At 57.1% G+C, this 12,873-nt stretch overlaps 1 pseudogene; it reads left to right on the top strand.

The window, feature by feature from the left end:
* The first annotated feature begins 690 nt into the window (after positions 1 to 690).
* On the top strand, positions 691 to 866 carry LOC142025316 (U2 spliceosomal RNA; annotated as a pseudogene).
* Positions 867 to 12,873: the final 12,007 nt, after the last annotated feature.

Here is a 12,873-nt window from a genome sequence, read left to right as displayed (position 1 = left end):
GGGGCATTGGGTGCCTGGGACCCCCGGAATGATGAGGTCCTGGAAGCCTGCGAGGTCAGTCGCTATTATGCTCGAATGATGCGCAGGCTGATGGTGTCCGATGCCATTAGGTGGTCCAGGGACATCTACACAGAGCATATCACGGGCCATCGCCAATATACTGACAGCTGATTACCAAGCGCCTTTGTGTTTTCCTTTTTTCTCCTAATTTTATCTATTTTTATTTTTTTTTTCTCCTGTTGTAATTTATTTATTTAATTTTTTTTTTTTTTTTTTTATTCTCCCTGGTACTTAATGGGTCGGGGAGTTTTATGTTCAAAGACTTCTTTTTTCTCAGGGACTGGCCGATAAGCCGATATTGTTTATTGTCTAGTATCTGTAAAATACTCCCCTTTTTGATTTTCCCCTAGGGATGGGGATGGATCCAAAGGCCAATATCTTATATTGTCTGCGACTTTAAAGTATTTTCCCCTTTTTCTTGTCAGGGTAGGGATTGGTTAAAAGGCCGATATTTTATATTATCTCTTGTTTGTAACTGTGTTTTGTTGTCTATCTGAGACTAGTTGGGTTTCTTATGTAAGTACTAAGATACTGTTTACTGTATATTACGCTCCATAACCTGTTCTAGTTTCTCAGATGATATATCCCTGTGTATGTGAATTTGTTAAGCTCCTTGCTGTATTTGAAACATTCCCTCAATAAAACTCATTTAATCTGTTCTTATCAGTTTAATATCTGATATGTTCTCTATCTGAGAACTCTATATTAAATGGATTTTTGGAAGAGGGAGATGGAATAGGGGCTTGCTCCATCCACTCCATGCATCGACCTGGTATTGCAGTGCTTCCAGGAGCGGTGCACTTCCCTTTCGAGGAAAATGCATTTGGTGAAAAATTAGATTTTGAGTGTGAAGGTCTCGTTTTTCTGAACCAAAAACAAGGCTTTTAATATGCAGACTTATTCAAAGAATCATTTAAAGTTTTGGTTACAGGTTGTGTTTTTATTTGCTGTGATCTTCCAAGTTACTATATAAATGGCTCCTTTAAAAATTACTCAGGAAGCGGTGAAATACGTGTTTAACATTTGGAATAATGACAGAAGCTCCTGGGTGACATGCCTGTTTGTTGTTTCAGACAATCTCCCAACCTTACGAGGTTTCTCACTAACAGCCACAGTCTATAAGCCCAGGAATAGCGGTCCTGGAACCTTTCCCTGCAACAAAGCCCGCTGCTCGCTTTCTCCACATCTCTTCTCTGGAAATACCCTCACTGGACCTAATCAGGTTACTCACAGAATCACGGGCACTTTCTCATGCTCCTCTACTAACATCATATATGCCAACAGTGCCCAGGTGCTTCGTATATTGGGTGGACTTCTAACTCCCTTAGACAAAGGGTCAATGGGCACAAAACAGACATCAAAACGCTCCAGATCCACAAACCAGTTAGTCAACATTTTCATGGAACGGGGCATTCTGTCGATGACCTCAAGGGATGTGTGTTGCAGAAAAGCAATTCTTGCTCCGCTTTGGAAAGAGAAACATCTGAACTGGCTTTTCTATTCAAATTCGGCACATTAACACATGGTTTCAATCATGATGGGAACTTCCTGAGTCACTATAGGGGCTTGTCTGCATACTTGGCTCAATCTAATTCTTGACCTTCCCCCCCCCCCACCCCTCCGCTCTCTGATTTGCTCCCCTTGATTATCTTTTTCTGATTTGTCCTCCTTGCTTACTGTTTTGGTTCTCTGTGCCTTAAATCTTGAGTCTGTTCTGGTCTGGCTCTGGTCTGAAGAAGTGGGTCTGTCCCAGGAAAGCTCACCTAATAAACCATTTTGCTAGTCTTTAAAGTGCTACTTGACTGCTTTTTGTTTTGCTATTTATCATCTTTAAAAGCAGTTAAATGCATATTTAGCACCTCATTAGCAAGTGCGTGGCTGGGGCACTTTGGAATTGCAGCGCTGGTCTAGATGGGGGTCCTTTTCAAAAGAACCCCGGCAACTTCGAAATCCCCTTATTCCTATCAGCAAATTAAAGGAAGGGGATTTCCACATCTGGACCAGCTGCGCAGCGCGAGCCGCTGCAATTTCCAAGTGCTGCCCCCCCACCCCGCCCCCCGCATTCTAAAGAGGGTCTCATTACTAATCTTCAAAATGGCTATTTGCATGGACACTTTGAAGTTTTGGGCTAGTGTAGACATAGCCACTTTGTTTGATGTGACTCTGGATTTCTCCCCTTCCTACCGCTCTTCTGATGTGCCCACTTTGATTCCGATTTGTCAACCTTGATGACTACTTTTGGTTGTCTGTGCCTTAAATATTGAGTCTTATGGTCTGAAGATGTAGGTCTATTCCAGAAAAGCTCACCGCTTAATAAATTATTTTGTTAGCCTTTAAAATGCTGAGACTACCCTTTTTTTTGCAGAGAAAAGAATCCAAGTGTTTGTAAGAGGCAGGTCTGCTCTAGGTCAGCAGGCCTCCAGGGCTGGTGAAAGCAGAGGGCTGCAAGTCCCCTTCATCAGCACTCCCATGATAAAAATTGTTCCAGCCCCCCTGGCCAGACCTGGTTTGGTTAACCATTAAGAACAGATTGAAACTTTTTGATTGTGCAGGTTTAAGACAAAGAGGAGACGCAACTGAAGACAGTTGCCACTTTTTCCATGGGGCCTAAAAGGGCCTAAAAGCAAGCAAGCTGCACCCCTGTAGTATAAAACTCTTTCAGTTCTGTGTAATGTTCACCTGTATCTGACATTGAATTCAGTGTGATGGTTTTGAAATTAACTTGCTGTTCAGTCTCAGTACTGATTGTATCTGTGCTAATGAAAGCTCCTTGTTGTGTGAGTGAGAATGGATGCTGTACGTATGCGAGACTGTCACCAGACGTTCCAGGAAGCGATCAGGACAGACCCTTCGTGCTGCAGATCATTACAAGGTGAGCAGTGGGCAACTCTAAAGAAGGAGAGAGGCGGTGAGAAACAGTCCTCAGTCAGCAGTAGCAGGCTGGGCCAATAGAAGACGAGCCTGTAGAGTGAGAGGGAAAAGGTGAGCGGTGGGCGCATTGCCACCTAGAAAGGCTGGCGCACTCTGGGATGAAGCGGGACTTTGCCCACGAGAGCTTATGCTCCAGAATGTTAGTCTCTGAGGTGCCCCAGGACTTGTTTTTCTTACAGTGCACTGCAGGGCAGTCCCAAGGGGGTATTAACCCTGAGCGAAATGCAAGTCCCCTCTCTCATGCGCTCTGCTCCAGCTTGACCCCCCTCCCCGCCCCCGCTCCCCCCAGCTGTTGGTCACCCCTTGGGAACAAGGCTGGGATGTTGGCCCAGCTGAGTTGGTGCTTCCTCTGTAAAACCCGGGCTCAGACTCAGCATTGCCGTTAACTTTTCCCAGGCACCTGTGGAATGAATTTGTTCCGTGCACCCCTCATGGGAAATGTGACACGTCCCCTCCATATCAGTAGTCTGACAAAGCGCGGGGGGGGGTGAGGTCAAGGGGTTCGGCGTGTGGGAGGGGGGCTCAGGGCTGGTGCAGAGGGTTGGGGGTGAGGGTGCTGCCTGGGCGTGCGGGCTCTGGGGTGGAGCCAGGTCTGAAGGGCTTCGGGTGCCGGCTGGCTCCGGGCTACAGCAGAGAGGACCCCACCCCAGCTCTCCCCCCAACAAAGCCCCCAGGCTGAGGCAGGGGGAGGCGCCACGTGGGGCTGGGCTGGGAGATCGGCATCCCTCCCCTGCCCTCAGTGGGTCTGGGGCTGGCGGGGGCTCCCCTGGGCCGGGGGGGTTCCCCAGCTGCAGCAGGTCCCTGCCAGGCTGGGGCGCCTTTCCCCTGACAGCGGCAGGCTCGGGCCAGTTGGGTCCCGCAGCGCCCTGCTTGCAGGGGACGTCGCCCCAGGTGACCTCCGAGAGCAGCGTTCACCCCCAGCGGGGCTAAGCGGCGCCACGTGTCCCCCACCCCCGGGAGCAGCCCCAGCTCCTCGCCCCCGCCGGGAGGCCCGGCGCCGGCACAGCCCAGCGCCGAGCTCCCCGCACAGCGGCCAACGCCCCGTGAGCTCAGCGCCCCGGGAGGGGCTGGCCGGGGAGCCCCGTTACTCCCGGAACAGCAGCCGGGCGGGGCGGGGCACGTCCCCTTCGCGTCCCGCTCCCCCAGGCGCGCGGGAGCTGCAGGGGCGGCCCCAGCGCTGCAGCGGCGGAGGGCGCCGGGCTCGAACCTTGGCTCGGGGGAGCCCGCGGCCGCGGGCGGCTTTAGCGCGCCCCCTGGCGGCCGCAGGTGGTCACTGCCGGCAGGGAGCTGAAGCCACCGAAGCAGCCGCCCGGGCTGACCAGACCCTCCCAGCACCTGGTGTGACCCAGACATTTCCCGCCCCCCGCCCCCCGCCCCAGCGTGATCTGACCCAGAGCCCCTCAACCGCCTTCCAGCCTTGCCTGATCCAGACCCCCGCCCACAATGCATCCACCCCCCGGCACCCCCCAGTCTGGTGTGAGCCAGGTGCCCTGCTGCAAAGCCCTGAGTAGTTTCCGGGGTCTGCCATCAATCAAACTTTAGCCACGCCCTCTTTCCCTTGAGCCACGCCCCTTTCCCCAGCTGTTCCGTCCCAGCTCTGCCCACCTGTTCTTGGCAGTCGTGCCCTCGTGCGTCACTTCCGGGGGTGTGGCCGACCAAAATCAAACCTTCGCCACAACGCCTTTTCCCTTCAGCCACGCCTCAGCCCTTTTAGCTCCGCCCACCCCTTTCACCAGAAGTCCCACACCCTTAACCCTTTCGACCCTCCCTCCTGTCACCAGAAGTTCCACCCCAACCTTTTTAGGCCCGCCCCCTGTCACCGGCAGACGTGCCCTTGGGGGGCAGGAGTACATCGGGGTCAAGTGAGACACGTGCCTGGAAGGAAAGGGTGTCATGCGACCCCTCGAAGGACTCGCCCCGCCACCCTCTACCAACCGGAGCGCAGCGCTACCCCCACAAAGAGGCCATCTGGCTCCAAGGGCGCGTGGTTCAGAACTGTGCAAACGCTGAGCGGGAAGAGGGACACTTTCACCACCCCTGCCAGGAGTTCGGACGTTGTTCATGTGCCGACGGGTCTCTGCCGCACGTGGAGAAAGGCCGCATCCGCGACAGCTCCGAGGGGGAGGCGGTAGCCGAGGGGAGCCCTTTGGCCCAACCCTTGTTGATGGATACACCGGAACCCGACCCCGAAACCCAACCGCTCTCGAGGCGGCCCGACAAGGTAGACGGCCTCTCTCTGTCCTCCCCTACGGAGGAAGGCGGCCGCAGCTTGCGGGAGTCGGACAAGGAGAACGGAAAAGAAGCCAAAGAGGGAAGAAACGAATGAGCGAGGTGGGGGGGGTGGTGTAATGGGATTTTGTAAAAACCTAAAAAGACCCCAGGATCTTGCATTATTTTCTTTCTGGGAATCTCTCCAGAGCTCGACAGGGCCTTCCTTGAGGACCCCGAGCCCCAGGACGACGTTGTGTCAGAGAACGAAGATGAAATGGGCCCACCTTGGTTTTGCTCAGCACCGATACAAACCACTGAAGCTAATGCCAAGGACGACGGCTATGAGGAATTTAGGAAGAGGCTTGGTATGGAAGCGGCTGAGCCAGTACCCCATCGTCAGTGTAAAAAAGGTCTGCGTTCGATTGTACGCAATGCTGTGTATGCTGTCCTTAAGCACTGCCTCAGGGAAAAGCTTTTTGAAGATTGTGAGGCCTGTGTCATAGGTGCACCAGGCCAAAGGCACCAGGACTTGGTGGCCCTTTAGAGACTAACAGAGATTTTGGAGCATATGCTTCAAAACGTCTCTCAAAAAATTCTGTCTGAATTGTTCTGGGCTTGGAGCTTCAGGCACCTCAGTCCCCTCCTTAATAGGGCCCTGGGCACGTCCAGCGCCCTCTCACCTGCAGCAGCTCCAGCGCCGGCTGCTGACACGTCCCCTCCAGCTGTGTGTTGTTGTGGAGGACAGGGCAGTCGCCATAGCTGCATCAGACATTGATTACACAGGGCTCCCTGGTTTAAAGACTTGTAAGAAAAAAGGTGGCGGTGCAGTGGTTAAGTCACTTTTCTCAGTGCCTTGGCTGTGCGGTTCTAAGTCTGGCTTGGCTAGTCCTTCCCTGCTGTTGAAAGGTAAAGGTGGTGACGAGGGTGTTTGTAAAACCCTCTCTGAGAAATACCAGGAGCTCTAATGCCAAAGTGGCAGCTGAGGCCATGCTGAGCTAAAATCAGAGGGTTCTGCCTTTGGGGGAGCCCAAGCAGTGGGGTTGGGAACCATGGTGGGTGGCTGGTAGGAGTGGTGGTGGGTGACAGTGGGAGGCTGGTCAGAAGCCCATCAGATGAGGGTGGGTGGCTTGTGGCAGCAAGGGGAGGCTGCAGACAAGTGGACAGCTGGTACTGCCCTGGTAATGAATGTATCTGCGGGCTTTGGGTTCGGGACTGCACTGCAGAAGGTACACCCTGTAACTGTGTGTATGGGGTAAAGGGCCAAGAGCCCCAGCAAGAGACTGGGTTCTACCGCATATGGGGATGGTAGCTGGGTAAAGGGGGTTTGTCTCTTCTTTGCTTAGATATACTGCATCTGTCACTGTAACCTTGGGGTAGGTAATGGTCCTTAAACAAGCCATTTCTATCTCAGACTCTGTGCTTGCGAGGGGGTAGAACCGCCTTCCAGGCACCCAGCATGGGGGTGAAATTGTCCCAGGCCACTGGGTGGGGGCTCGAGCTGGTTGGTTGTATCCTTGACAGGACAACCCCACAAGAGTTGAACCCGGCCCTTCTGGCAGGCATGTGGCATGAACAGAAGGTTTCCAAATTCTTTTGCTAGTCTTTAAAGTGCTACTTGACTGCTTTTTGTTTTGGTTCTGCAGTCCATCCAGGGTTAACAGCTCGATGGCGTCAGCATGCTGCAGCGAGGGGACAGGCTTCATGCAGATTAGGTGATCGCTTAGGGAGCGAAACAGCCACCACAAAGGCAGCTCGCAGGTCTGGTGGAATAAGTCATTTTAAAGCTGAATTCTCTGGTGTGAGAGGTTTTGCTTTGACCAGCTAGAAAGGAGCTGCAGGATGAAGAGAGCAGGTGTACTTGCCGATCTGTAAAGATCTTGTTGCAATGCTCACGTGTGTTGCATTCGGGTGAGTCGTCATGCCATCGAAAAGTGTCCAGATGGGTGGGCTGTGTAAAATTGTTTGAAAATGGTATTGCTTCTCAGCCTTTTGGGGGCTCAGATCAAGTGTAGTATGGCTATTACTCAGAAGGAAACTGCAAAGATGAGGATTTGTAAGAGCACTTCTGTAAGGACAAGAAGATTCTGCGGTTTAATATTCAGTAACACCAGCCTGAGGATTTCAATGATCAATGCCAGCAGTATTGGGAGCTGTGGTTGTGATTCTCTGTCTTCAGGGTTGCTGTGTGATGGAGATCTTCAAGGGACAGAACTTGGAAACTCAAAAACTATTGTCTTTGGAAAGACGACTCTTGTGAAACACATTTTGCTGGACCAGGGCTGTTCTGCTTCCTTGATGAAGTTCCCAGTTGCTGCTCCAGACTCTCCTGCTTCAGACAGGATGGCAACCAGAGGATCCCCTTGGGATGCAGATGCTGCCTGTTCTGCTGCTGCTCCTTTGGCATCTCATCCGGACCCAGGAGCTGCCCTGTGCCTCGCTGTCCCCAGAGGAGGGATCCCCGAGAAATCTCCTGGGCTGGACTTGCCTCTTCTCTGTTCCACGTCGCCTCTGGAGCGAGAAACTGCTCCGAGCTCTGTTACCCCAGGAGGATGGGCCACGGCAGTACCTCCTCCATCGGCTGGGTCTCCTGCTTGCCGTCCTACTGCCCGCTTGGCTGCACTCCTGGATCCAGAGGCTGTTCTGCGCCCTGCTACCTCAGGAGCATCAGTTGTGAAGGGACCCCTCCCATCGGACCTACCTCCTGTCTGTTGCCCTGTCACCACTCCAACAACAACGACCCTGGACCTGGGAGCTGCTCTGTGCCCTGCTGACCTGGGAGGAGCAATTGCTTCGCAATCTTCATCGCCAGACCTGGCGCCAGCGCCCACTGGCCCTTGCAGCGCCGCCCCAGTAGCACAGCAGGTCGCTGGTCCGGAGCCTCTGTATCTCGACTTCCCTATTCCGGATCACACCCTCCTCTGCCCGGACTGCTTCCCCTTCCGTGGAGTGCGGACACTGGGGGCCCTCAGCAAGCACGTGCGAGCGGCGCACAAGAAGAGGATCGCCTTCCGTTGCGGCTCCTGCCACGAGCTATTTGATACACAGAAGCAGTGTAAGCGGCACCTGCTCACCACCTGCCGAGGCCCTAGTGCTCGTGTGCCCCCCACGGTTCCGATTCATCTGGTGCCGACAACAGCTCTTCCAAAGAAGCACCTGCGGCAAGCTGGAGCCGTCCTCCAGGCAGACCTGAGCTCCTCCACTGTGCGACCCGTCACTTCCATCCCGCTACCTGGTTCCTCCACCAATGTCCCAGAGGTACGGGCTGCCCCTGTGTGCTCCAGCCAGGCAGTAGGAGCTAGTTCCTCGCTCCCTGCTGCTACACTGGGAACCAGCCCGCCCTCAGGGATTCCCATCCTCGCCTCCACTGGCCAGCGTGCACCTCCATCGCTGATTGTCCAGAACCTCTCCGACCGCTTGGACCAGCTCCTTTCCCATGTCCGGAAGACAACTGGTTCATGCAGGATCTGTGCTTCTTCGCAGGTGACCAAGCCTCGACCGTCCACTGGCAGACCCAGCCTCCCTCCGCAGACCGCTGGTCAGAGGTTGTTGGCTGCCCCGCACGACTCTTCCCCGTGCCCCTCCTCAGCCTCCACTGGGATATCCGCAAGATCTCGCAACGCTGCTAAGAACTGCTCCTCTCGGGTCCTTTCCCGGCCGGACCCCTCACAGAGGAAGTCCAATAACCACCCCAGGACTCTTGGTGTATCTGAGGGTCTGAGTTCTGGCCTTAGATCCCCTGATGCTGCAGCCTCACCACTGGAGCCCGCCGCTGCAGCGCCCAGCCAAGCTGCCTGCACCTCCGCGAGTCCCCCGCCTGCCGTGCCTGAACCCGAGCCCACGTCTCATCCAGAGCGTACACGCACCCGCAAGCGGTCTGCCACGGCGTGGCAACTTCTTTGGCTACAGGAGTTGGCAGCTGTCCGTACCTATGAGGACCTAGTAATTATCACAGAGCGCCTGACACAAGACCTCTCCGCAGGCATAGCGGACGGCCGCAAGCGCCACCAGGAGGTTGCCCATCATCCACACCAGCCCATGACCCCTAGACTGGCCCCTGGCGGCAGGGCTGGCAGACGAGGAGACGCCGGCCGCCAGGACGACCCGGTCACTGCCACTCGCCTGCAAGGCCTCTATCGCTCTGACCGTCGGAGGGCTATGAGGGAGATCCTGGAGGGAGCCCCGATGCACTGCTCCGTCCCTGCAGAGGAGCTCCACTCCTACTTCTCGGCCGTCTTCGAAGGGGGGGCCTCCCCGTGACCAGCCAAGGCCAGACTGCCTCCCCCAGCTGCCGAGGATCCACGCCGATAACGCCCTGGAAGTGGATTTCACGCCCCATGAGGTGCTGGCTAGACTGCAAGGGACTGCAAATACGGCCCCCGGAAAGGATGGCATCCGCTATTCCCGCCTTAAACAACGTGATCCCGGATGCCTGGTCCTTGCTGCCCTTTTTACCGCCTGCAAGAAGTTGCGGCGTATCCCGGAGGCCTGGAAGCGGTCAATGACCGTCCTCCTTTACAAGAGGGGCGACCGCGATGACCCTGGCAATTGGAGGCCCATCACGCTAAGCAGCGCCCTTTACAAACTATATGCCAGCTGCTTAGCCGCCAGGGTTACGGATTGGGCAGTTGGTGGCGGTGCTCTCAGCTCCGCGCAGAAGGGCTTCCTTTCTTGTGAGGGCTGTTACGAGCATAACTTTTTGCTCCAGGCAGCCATTGCGGAGACGAGGAGATCCCGGGGCCAGTGTGCCGTGGCCTGGCTGCACTTGGCTAATGCCTTTGGCTCCGTTCCTCATCAGCACATTTTCGATGTTCTCGCAGAGTTTGGGATCCCAGACAGCTTCCTGATCATCCTCCGTGATCTTTATAAGGACTGTGTTACAACCATCCTCGCGGCTACCGGAGAGGCCGCCCCCATCCACATCTATCGGGGCGTCAAGCAGGGTTGTCCTCTCAGCCCGATTATTTTTAACTTGGCCATGGAGCCGCTTTTGCGGGCCATCTCCAGCGGTGGGGACGGGCTGGACCTTTTCGGCGTCCGGGTCGACGTGCTGGCGTACGCGGAGGACCTGGTCCTGATTGCTGACAGCGATGAGGCTCTCCAGCGAATGCTCCATGTCGCCGGTCTGGCTGCCAAGTGGATGGGTTTGCGCTTCAATGCAAAAAAAATGCGCCTCCCTCCATGTCGACGGCAGCCTGAAGACACTCGCTAGGCCCACCGTGTTCTCTGTACAGGGCCAGCCCATGATCCCCCTGGAGGAGGGCCAGTTTTACCAACACCTGGGCACGCCGACGGGGGTCCGGATCCAGGGCACGCCTGAGGGCATCATCTGCGGGATTTTGAAGGACGCCGAACGCCTCCATGATTCCCTCCTCACACCAGGGCAGAAGATGGATGCAGTCAATACATTCCTCATCCCACGCATCTGCTTTACCCTCCATGGCTCTGCGGTCGCCAAGGTCCCCTTGAATAAAGCAGACAAGACCATCCGTCACCTGGCCCGGAAGTGGATGTATCTCCCTGTAACACGTCCCACGACGCCCAGCCCCTTGGTCTAGGGCGGGCGGCAACAAACAAAAAGGGGGTTAGGGCACCAGCCCGTACTCAGTTCGGGCAGTTAGCGGCTCACCGCTACCACCATACGGGCCCCCAGTCCTCCGTCTAGGGCGGGGCAGCAGTTCAGAAGAGTTGTATAGTTCTGGGCCCAGCCCTCAGTCCAGGGCAGGGCAGCAGTCCCACGTAATAATACAGTTCTGGGCCCGGCCCTCAGTCCAGTGCAGGGCAGCAGTTCACAAGAGTTAAGCACCAGCCCAGCCCTCAGTTTGGGGCGGGGCAGCAACACAAGGGTTACAGACAGGCTCAGCGGGGGCTGAGCCTGTCAGGGAGGGGGGTAGGGGGTCGCAGGCCCTCCCACTCCACTGCGACCCGGCCCGGGGGGGTCGCTCACATGCAACCCCGGCAGTGGGGATCCAGACCGCAACACGCTGCCATTGGTTCGTGAGCAACGTTCCCCGGGCCACTTCCTACCTCACCCTCTGTTGGCGGCAGGTCCCAGTCCATCTGGTCGAGGGGTCCTCCTAGGTCGGTCTCCTCCGGGTCATCCACCTTTGGGGGCTCCGGCCAATCGTCCATAACAACGTCGTTAGGGTAGTCAGGCGGCGGCAATACAGGAGGCACAGGGCAGTCCTGGGTCTGAGCACTGTAAGGGTCCCCCAGGACAGGTGCTCCCCGGGGCCTCTTCCAAGGCAGGGGGTCTCCGGCGGCAGGAAGGTCCTGGTAGGTCCGGGTAGTCTCCTTGGGGCATACGGACCCGGGATTGGGTGGAGCCTCTGGGGGCCTGTTCCTCCGGCCTGGCCAGGCAGCCACAGGCCCTCTCCCTTCAGCCCGAGGAGCTCCTGCAGGCCCGTCCTCCCTGCCCGGAGGCCCAGCCCCGAATGGTTCCTGGGTTCTCCCTTTGGCTCTTCTAGCCCCTGGCCCCGCCTCTCTGAGGGGCGGGCCTCTGGTCTCCTGAGTCTGGCCCCACCCACCAGGGGCTCTGCAGAGCTTCCCCCGCCTCCGGGTCTGCAGGAGGCCAGCTGCAGGTGCTCCTGCAGGGCTGCTGCTGCTGCCACCGCCGCCGCCGTGGGACCCTCTCCCACGGCTGGAAGGCGAGCATCTGGGGGCTGGCGGGCCTTGGCTGGCTGAAGCCCCCACAGGGCTGCCTTCCCCCCCCCCCCCCCCTTTCTGGGGTCAGCCTCCCTCCTGCCTCGGGCAGGCAGGGTCTATCTTCTCCCCCCAACCCTCACCCAGTCCTTTTAGGAACTGCTGAGTGGGTGGAGGGTGGGGGCCTCTTGCCCCCTGCCCTACAGCAGGGGGCCCCCCCCCCCTTCTTCCATCTTTTGGGGGAGACACTGCTGGCCCCCATTTGGGCCCACCTTCCATCCAGCAGCTGCTGCATCCTCACCACCTGGAGAAGGTAGGGGGCTCTCTCAAAGCGGCGGTTGGGCTCCCTCCACACAGCCTCCTGTGGAGTGGCTTGGGGAGGGGTGAGCTTGGGCAGGGCCCCTCTCCACCGGGGCTCCGGGGGGAGCTGCATAGCCAGGGGTGGGGTGTTAGGGCGTGGCCCCTGCCCCACCCCTGCAGCCACCCCCCCCTCCTACTGCCCCCCCCACACCCAGCTGCCGCTGGGGCCCCCTCCACCTGGGCCCCTCCAATCAGCTGCCCCTGCCTTCTCCCCTGCCATCTCGAGGCTCTGCAGCAGCAGCTGCTACGGGCCCACCCCTCAGGCGCACGTGGGCACACCCCTCCCCCCATTAACCCCGCCATCCCCCTTAAGCGGGCTGTGCCTCCTCCCTGCCCCCCCACGTGCCCACGCCCCTTCCCCCCCCCTTCTTCTGTTTACTCAAGCGCCTGAGGCCCCCCCACAACCCACACACACACACACAAACTTTGACTCCCTCCACACCCCAGTGCAGAAACAGGAGCCATCTTACCCTCTTGTGCTGGGAGTTGTGGTCTCTCTTCTGTGTCTCCTTTTCCCTGCCCTCACTCCCCTTGCCCTGCCCTTCCCCCATCTGACTGGGTCCTCAGCCCAGCCGGTGGGGGAGGGGCAGCCACGCCTCACTCCTTCCTTCCCTTCCACTCTCCTCCCCCTCCCCCGCTTTCTCTTAAAGGCCCCCACCCCCAATAAACCTT

Source organism: Carettochelys insculpta, chromosome 22, assembly GCF_033958435.1.
Source record: "Carettochelys insculpta isolate YL-2023 chromosome 22, ASM3395843v1, whole genome shotgun sequence".
Classification (NCBI taxonomy): Eukaryota; Metazoa; Chordata; order Testudines; family Carettochelyidae; genus Carettochelys; species Carettochelys insculpta.
The sequence above is the reverse complement of the archived record's forward strand: the minus strand, read 5'-3'. Positions and strand labels throughout refer to the sequence as shown.